Source organism: Sinocyclocheilus rhinocerous, unplaced genomic scaffold (assembly GCF_001515625.1).
Source record: "Sinocyclocheilus rhinocerous isolate Xijiao unplaced genomic scaffold, SAMN03320098_v1.1 scaffold1595, whole genome shotgun sequence".
NCBI lineage: Eukaryota > Metazoa > Chordata > Actinopteri > Cypriniformes > Cyprinidae > Sinocyclocheilus > Sinocyclocheilus rhinocerous.
Genome location: NW_015655715.1, coordinates 1,079,201 through 1,088,397, shown reverse-complemented (window position 1 = coordinate 1,088,397; position 9,197 = coordinate 1,079,201).

Below are 9,197 nucleotides of genomic sequence, written 5' to 3'. Positions count from 1 at the left end.
GGATTTATTGATTTATTTAATGTATATTGCTGCTGCCACACAGATCTAAAATAAACAAGTGATTTATATCCCCAGCTGTTTACCTTCACAGACATAACCGACTGTTTTTTGTAACTCATGTGTGTTTTTAACGTAAACTTGTGTGTGAATGAGAACTTAATTTAGAACTCACACGCTGTGACAGCCGCTTTCTGTCCATGTGCTTCGGATGTGTGCCCTCAGAAAACCTATATCAGAAATGTAAACTTGTATGGTTTAAAACGCATGATTTCAGCGCAATAAACATGATAATCAGAACCAAAACAGATGTTTTTAGCAGGTACGAGCTGTAATGGCAGCTCTATTCTGGAAAGGGGGGCAGGGACCAGCAGCTCATTTGCATTTAAAGAGACAGGCCAGAAAAACTGCATGTTTCTGCTTCCACCAAAAATAGGCATTTTCAAAATGATATAATACATGATCTGTGGAGTATTTTGAGCTGAAACTTCACAGACATTCTGGGGACACCAGAGACTTAGATTACATATTGTAAAAAGGGGCATAATATGTCTCCTTTAAGTCAGTGCAGCTGATCTGTCTTTAAAGGGATGGTCCAGCCAAAAAATGACACTATTTGCACCCTCATGTCATTCCAAACCCACGTGTTGCAATTTTCCTGTATGCTGTATTTGATCTGAGAGCTGGAGGAGATGATTTTTCAGTCTGTTTGCTTGACTTCAGAAGACTTGGATATAAATGATGAGTCATTACTATTAATGATGCTTTTATAGTTTTAAAAATAATAATAAAATTAATTGCTTCTATTGTCCTTATTTGTAAGTCGCTTTGGATAAAAGCATCTGCTAAATGACTAAATGTAAATGTAAATGTAATTTTGACTTGAATAAAACCTTATAGATCACCCGTTCTCATGTAATCTTGTGTATTTTTTAAAACAGAAATTTTAATTTAATTTAGATTATTTTATTACATTAATAATGATGTATTATTTTACTGTAAAAAAACTTTTAAGTCATCCTGCTGTCCCTTTGGAAGTTTGCTGAGGCCTCCTAGTGGGCTCCGGGCCCCTGGTCAATAATATGCTGTTATTATACTACGGGGCTGTTGAATACTTGAATCTGATTGGCTGACGAACGTTCTAAGGTGTGCAATTAGTTTCAGGGAACTGCTAAAGAAGTTCCAGGCAGGTCTTGATCGTGTCCATATCACTTCGCCAAATGATTTCAGTTATTTCAAAGGTCCTTACAGCTTACAACAGCAAAAGAACCAAAACCCACAACGACACTGACCAAGCAAATAAATATAGCAAACATTAGGATAAAAATTACAAATTGATGCAGTCATTGCTTTCGGAGGTAGATGCTGCTGTTTGGGAATGCAGTCGTGTAAGCAGTTCTGGGAGGCAATTATACAGAAATACTTTGACGACAGACTTTGCTTGGGCATTTAAGAATTACTATAACAACATTTCAGATGCTGTGCAACGAGATCGGTCCACTGGTTAGTCAGGTAATGTCGTCCCATAACGCAAAGTCACATTACTTTTTTGATGCGCAGAGGAATTTATTCAAAAACCACCTCAAGCAAGCGTAAAAACTTTTTTTTGCGAATTTGGCGTTTCCATCATTTGTTTATGTGATACGTCAAAATGTGCATACAAACAGGGTAAGGGGAAACATGGCTTGTGTCTCAGTAGACTCAGTGGTGCACACAGTACTGTCCAACCTCTATTTGTGGACATGATACTATTGCGTTATCTGTGCAAAATACCGCGTTTTATTTGTTTTTAATCGACTGTTATTGCTAACAATGGACGCGACCATCTTGGTTTTCTGACTTCTTTTGTTTAAATGCTGAATTTGATTTACCTTAGAAGTCGGATGTCGAAGCTGGGAATGACGTCTCACCCAAGTGGACTGTGTTTCCCCAGAGAACTCAGAAAAAAATGGAGTACACTCATGTTAGCATTAGCAGTGATAGCAAAAACAGAGCATTACACCACATTTTGTAACTGCAGACACTCACATACACCATAACAACATGTTCACAGATAGAGGGCAGTAATGAGTGTATGACCAATAATGACACGGGAATACAACAGAAGCTTTATTAATATTATAGTATTTATAGCTTTCACTTTTGCTCACGTAGGGAATTCTCAACTTGTGGTTGAGCGAGGCAGACCGAGTGCCCGAGAAGGAACTCAGACTTGCGTGAGCATTCCATTTAAAAAAAAAACCACACGGAGTGAACGCAGCAATATTTATCACTCTCTCTCTGTCTTTTTCTCTCTGCATCTGTCTGTTATGAGAGGCTCAAGCCTCCTTTACTAGGTCTAAAATGTCATTTTGGAATTAGCAACTGAAGTGTGGGATGAGATGCGTAAGAAATTAATCCTACACACAATGGACAAAAACCTGACAAATCTCTTGAAATACAACATCTGAACAACGTCTTGAGGTGTGGTAACCACAGTATAAGCAGAATAATTGACTCCAGTCTGTTGAATTATTAGAAAATAATGCTTTGCGCTCTTTGTTGTCAGCTATTCATTACAATAGATGTGATCACATGAAGCATTCAACCTGACAAAACATTATTGTAAATAAACAAACAAGCATATGGTTTTTAAAAAAAAACTTTTTAAAAATAAGTAATAAACAGTAATTTAACAACTTCTAGCCTATAATATATTTTGATATAATGTGAAGCTGTGTTCAGATGTTAGGCTATACCACATGCTGTTGAAATTATGCAACAGTTTGACTCTGACCTCAGTGTTTTCACACTATAAAATTCAACCTTTAAATCACTGTATTATGAACTTACTGTAATAATTTGAAGACCAGATCCAAACATACATGACCACTTTGCCAATTGTGCGGTTTCTTTCATCTTTCACCAACAGTATTTGGATGTCTGGCAAAGGAAGTAATGTGAAGACGTTACAACCGTCAATGCTCATGTTATCATGCACCTCAAGAGCTCTCTTTGATCACTGAGAGCTGTCATGCTTGTGTTCTTAAGCAACTGTAGATGAAAAGCAATACCTGTACTTCACCAGGAAAAAAAAAATATTGAATTTGCTCTTAGCTTTAATTTCCTTACCTTGGGATCCAAAGCAATTCTGCTGGAGATTACAGCGAGCATGTCAATTCTAATTAAATTGAACGAACTACAGACGAACAGAGGCTCTTATGAATGATTCAGAAGCGCTTGGTTGGCATTCTCTACTCAAAACCAAAGATACTATTGCATGCATTCATCACTGTACTCTATAATTTACCTCTCATACTAATTAATATGGGTGACATGCATGTCCTTTTAGTTTACTTATTTATGCTTGTCTGCTCACTATGAACATGAAAGACAGTGTTTTATTTACAAACTTACGAGACTTGGATGTAAGAGGCTTCACTTTTGTCATTTTTAACTAATTTAAAAAACCAAAGGCCATTTGGGTGAAATTGGGGAGTCCATGGTAATTATATATATATATTATATATATATTGCCCCCCCCTCCACTATATATATATATAGCACCCCCTGCACTCTCGAGAGTTACGGCTCTCAAGTTCTGTTAGGGTGGAGCACCAGGTTCTGATGATATGTCTCTCGACTAGTTATATAAACTATTACACTCCCCTGGTATTACTACTGTTTACAAGCTAAGCCTACAGGCAAGTATGGTGAATCCAGGTAAATACACCAGGTTAAGTATGGGTAAGTATAAAAACTATAATGTTTTATCAAACTAAATAAGTGAATAAATAAACAGTCAAATCTCAATAAATATATAAATGTCAATAAATAGAAAAATAGAAATAAATAGATAAATAGGTCAATAAATAAATAAATAAATAGTGTGTAAAAAAAAAAAAACAACACTATACAGTATCAGTATCCAATGTATCAATGACAACACTTCAATAAAGGAAACTGCTCAATTAAAATTGACTCTGAGTGAATTATTTCCAATATATCTCAGTATCTGCAGATGACTACTGAAATTAGTCCCTCTGACTATATATAGCTTGCTGTAAGAGCAACTGGGACAATAACAATAACCGTTACTGGCATTTAAATATCAAATAAAAATAAACAGCATATATGTGGGCCCACACACACACACGCATTCATCAACCCCCACTGTTGCAGGCCTGGATCGTTGCTAGGGTGCGTTGTGGCCGATTAAAACACAAAACTGCCCACTTCACTCTAACCGAGTAAAATAAAACAATGCAGAGTACCTCAATACAAGTGAATGGCAAGCGGTCGAGCGTGAAGATCACTTCGCTCAAGCCCTCTCTTGCTCCGATGGCGACCGTGAACTCTCCTTCGTTGCGGTGTATCCAGCGATGCCAGAGGAACTCTGAATTCTCTCGGGGAATCAGAGCGCTATCCTCTCTATCGATGCCGAAGAAACTTGTAATACATGCCGTTCAGTGCTCTTGTAGTCCGTCGTCCAGCGATGTCCTCAACACGCTCACCATCTCTCTCGACAATTCGTACAGACACTTGTAACCACCGGCTTCCCATCCGAATGTAAACAATGCCGTGTGTGGGACACTTATAAAACTCACTTGAAATACTCAAATTAGACAGCGAACTACACCAGAAATGCTGTCAATACACTGACAGATGAATTCTTGCTGAAAACACCTACGTTATAACAAAATAGCAATTTTAAGACACTGTAACAATCGCGGATCAAACGAGTTTCTCCTCTATTCAACAATTCTCCCCTTAAAAAGGATCTTAATCCACCAATCAGAATACACCAACCAATTAAGGGAATGGGACCATTACATTTACAAACCAATCAAAACCAGTGGTGGACAGTAACGGAGTAGTTTTACTTCATTACTGTACTTAAGTACACTTTTTAAGTATCTGTACTTTACTGGAGTAGTTTTATTTTGAGTAACTTTTACTTTTACTCAGTGGTGGAAAGAGTACTGAAAAAATATACTCAAGTAAAAGTACCATTACCTTCCAAAAAATGTAGTGTGAGTAGAGTAAAAGTACTTGTCCAAAAAACTACTTGAGTAAGAGTAAAAGAGTAGCCTATTTAAAAGTACTCATCGCAGTGTAAGCTTCATAGTGAACATTACTACATCACTCTCGTCAACGTAGTCCATATCAACAACAAAAATATATCTTGACTCCATATAGTGGTTATTTTGGGAAAATCCCAGGTATTTTGAGCAGTAGGATTATAAAAAATATGTGCTAATATAAAATTAAATTAAGTAGCCTATATAAAATTGCAAAATAAATCTATCTATGAGAACATTTTTACTTAAGTACATAAAAAATCAAGTACTTTTGTACTTTCACTCGAGTAAAATTGAAAAAGGAGTACTTTTACTCAAGTACTTGATTTGTGAACTTCATCCACCACTGATCAAAACAAATTATATATATAATATATATATGGTGTGATTTGAGCCTGTGGGGAAGTTGAGCCACCCCTTGTTTCTAGGCAATATTAGACAGAATTGATGATGTGACCACAAATATATTAAGAGTTATCCATTTTACTCACCCTGTGATGAAGAGAAGCCCATGGAATAATTGGTAACCATTTAAGTAAAAAAAAAAAAAGTTTCTTGCTGTCCAAAGTGATTTTTTTTATGTTCAAGGTCTCATGCTTCTTGTGTCTGAACAATTACAGATAAATCTGAAAAAAATATCACACGCGTTTGTGTTTTAGGAAGTTATAATATAAGGCTATATTATTAGCATGATTTTAGCTCTAAACTGGAGGATGATACAAATTTGTTAAAATAGTAGGAGTGGGGTCATTTGAGCCGAAAATTTGAACCAGTGGCTCATCCCTTTTTATGATTATGAAGTATTATTTTACTGTAATTCTACATTATACTTTATTCATTTTAGACCAAGCATTTTTGATTTTGTTCTTTGTTTTGAACTTGATTTTGTTCTGAAAGTCTGAAAATGTTTTTTTTTTTTCATAAACGTTTATGAAAATTGTCTATTGAAGTTTTTATGAAATTGTATTTCCCTGCAACATTTATAAGTGGGATGTTGAGTATTAGCCCAGTTCTGTAAGGTCAATTGCAGTTTTTTTTTAAATTATTATTCAATTTAAACTTTATTTTGTTCTGAATTGTTTAAATAATTTAATAAATGCCTTCAAAATTTTGTATTGTATCTTTAAATAAAAGTTTTTTAGAAGTCGTCCAAAGTGATTTTTTTTATGTTCAAGGTCTCATGCTTCTTGTGTCTGAACAATTACAGATAAATCTGAAAAAAATATCACACGCGTTTGTGTTTTAGGAAGTTATAATATAAGGCTATATTATTAGCATGATTTTAGCTCTAAACTGGAGGATGATACAAATTTGTTAAAATAGTAGGAGTGGGGTCATTTGAGCCAAAAATTTGAACCAGTGGCTCATCCCTTTTTATGATTATAAATTATTATTTTACTGTAATTCTACATTATACTTCATTCATTTTAGATCAAGCATTTTTGATTTTGTTCTTTGTTTTGAACTTGATTTTGTTCTGAAAGTCTGAAAATGTTTTTTTTTTTTCATAAACGTTTATGAAAATTGTCTATTGTTTTTTTTATGAAATTGTATTTCCCTGCAACATTTATAAGTGGGATGTTGAGTATTAGCCCAGTTCTGTAAGGTCAATTGCAGTTTTTTTTTTTTATTATTATTCAATTTAAACTTTATTTTGTTCTGAATTGTTTAAATAATTTAATAAATGCCTTCAAAAATTTTTATTGTATCTTTAAATAAAAGTTTTTTAGAAGTCATCCATCCATCCATTCCATTATCCAAAGCTCTTTGTCCTTATTAGCGTAGCAGGGAGCTGGAGCCTAAACCAGCGTCTTGAGCCACAGGCAGGGAGACACACTGGATGGATGGCCAGTCCATCACAAGACTCACACAAGTCATTTTTATTGAATTTCTCTTCCTTTGATATCGCATGAGGTGAAAATGTTCAGTTTTAATTCAGCATAATCAGTGGCACAGTTTAACTCCATGTGGCTCAACTTACCCTCTCCCTAGGCTCAATTTACCCCTCACTGGGGGCAAGTTGAGCCAAGATACCACCTTTTTTTTGGGAAATCCATATCTTGAAAGCAGGTTGTTTTATTCCCAAGAATGCACCACATCCTGACCCATTACTGTCATGTGCTCAGACTTTAAACACACTGCAAGTAAAATCTGACTCAACTCACCGCACTCTCCCCTATATATATATATTTGATTTCATCAAGGTCACGCCAAGTAAATACTAGACAGACACAGAAGAGGAAGAATTAAAAAATATGATAATATTTATTAATGGAATGAGAAACGCTCTTGATGGTCCAAGCACACAAAAACAGCTGCCAAGGACCTTACAGTTATGAATTAATAGTATTTGCGGGGTCAGTCTTATTAGAAAAAAAGAAAAATAAATGTTGGTTAACCTTTTGGGTTATTATTTTAGAAAGGCTTACAAGAAGTACTTCTGCCTATCAACTGAGGATGTGCAACATAACAGGACTTGACATCAAAACTTGACATCCTCCACTGAACATCTGTAGTTATAGCCTCACAAAACAATGTGAGGGCGTGTTAATCAGAAGAGAGTCCAGACAACCTTGGTAAAATACATTGTGATTATCAAAGGTCATAAAACACTCGGAGACTGAGAAAATTAGAGAAACAGCTGATCAAACAGATCGAGGAAATGAAAGCAGTTATCAGAGGCAAACTGTTTGATGTTTGAAAAGTTAATCATAATGGGAAATGGCAAAGTGCTGTCGAACAAGGGTTGAAATTACACTAAAAGGTTCTGTGAGTGCCCTTCCAGTTAAAGTCGTTTGTGGCTTGATGAACTCATTTCTATCTTAATCGTACTTCAAATTTCCAGAGCTGTCAGTAATTTTCAAGGCTATCGTCTGTTAATAATTTGAATTTAATATCTGCCAACCGGACAGAATTTCACGAATGTAAAAATGCCTCTGGAAGAGTCTCTAATCAGTGTAATTGAAACTGTCAGATCAGTTGATTGGTGGACTGATGCAACATTGCAAAAACTAATCATAAAGACGAAAGGCAAATCAATTCAACTTCATATTTAGAATGTTCCTAAAGCCCCGACTCCCAAATTTCTCTTTAAACTCCAATTATTAAAATCATTAAGATGCTCAACATTACTGTCCAGGTTGATCTCAAGGGACTCCAATTATTAAAATCATTAAGATGCTCAACATTACTGTCCAGGTTGATCTCATGGGACGGGTGTTTTCACACTTGAGTCCTCTTTTTCAATTGTTTTCCTTGTCTATGTAATCATGTTTATTTTATAGCACAGGATTTCTGCAGGATTTTTAAGCTCAAATTTAAGACTGTTTTTAAGACCTGCACAGATACAATTATGCCATATGAGTGGGGTTGGGCAATGTTTTAAAATTACTGTAAAAAGCATGATTTACAGTTCAGATATAGGTTTTCACAAAAAATATTTTAAAAAAATGAAATAAAATGTCAAATTTCAAACCATTTTTAAGAAAAGAGTCAAAAATCAAATGTATCAATTATTATAAATTGGTTTAATGGCTGGTTTAATATCAATTATTTTAAACCAGCAGAAGGGCTGTTAAAAAATGCAAATTCATTCTCTGCCAGCAGGTGGCGCTTTCAGAACTGCATAAAGATAAACTTTGAAACGTGCAGCACTCATATTTATCCACTGAAATCATAGCCTTTTTCATTTTAATCATCACATTATGCTATACCACAATTGTCTTTCCGTCCCCATTGTACTTTTTATGGCCTTAAATTTGATACCAAAAAGGACCAGCGGAAAAGGCATGCTGACATTGAGATAGAAAAAAAAAATTTAATTGGACAAATAAAAGAAAAGAAAATATAATAAACTGCTTTAAATTTTTCAGGTACAGTACAGGTATCCTTAAATGCAGCATTTAAGTAAGAAATTTACTAATCAAATGAAAAAAATGCATAGGCCTATTATTAATCGTATGAATAATAGATTCTACTTATTCTCATATTAGGCTGCTGTACTACATACTGCACAGATCAGTTACACATGCAATTTCGATTGAGACAAAACCAACTGTGTTTATGTGAACCATGAGTGTTTTTGACAGTTGAAACAATAAACGCTAAAGAGAGTGTAGTTTAGCCCCCGCTGGGATGTGC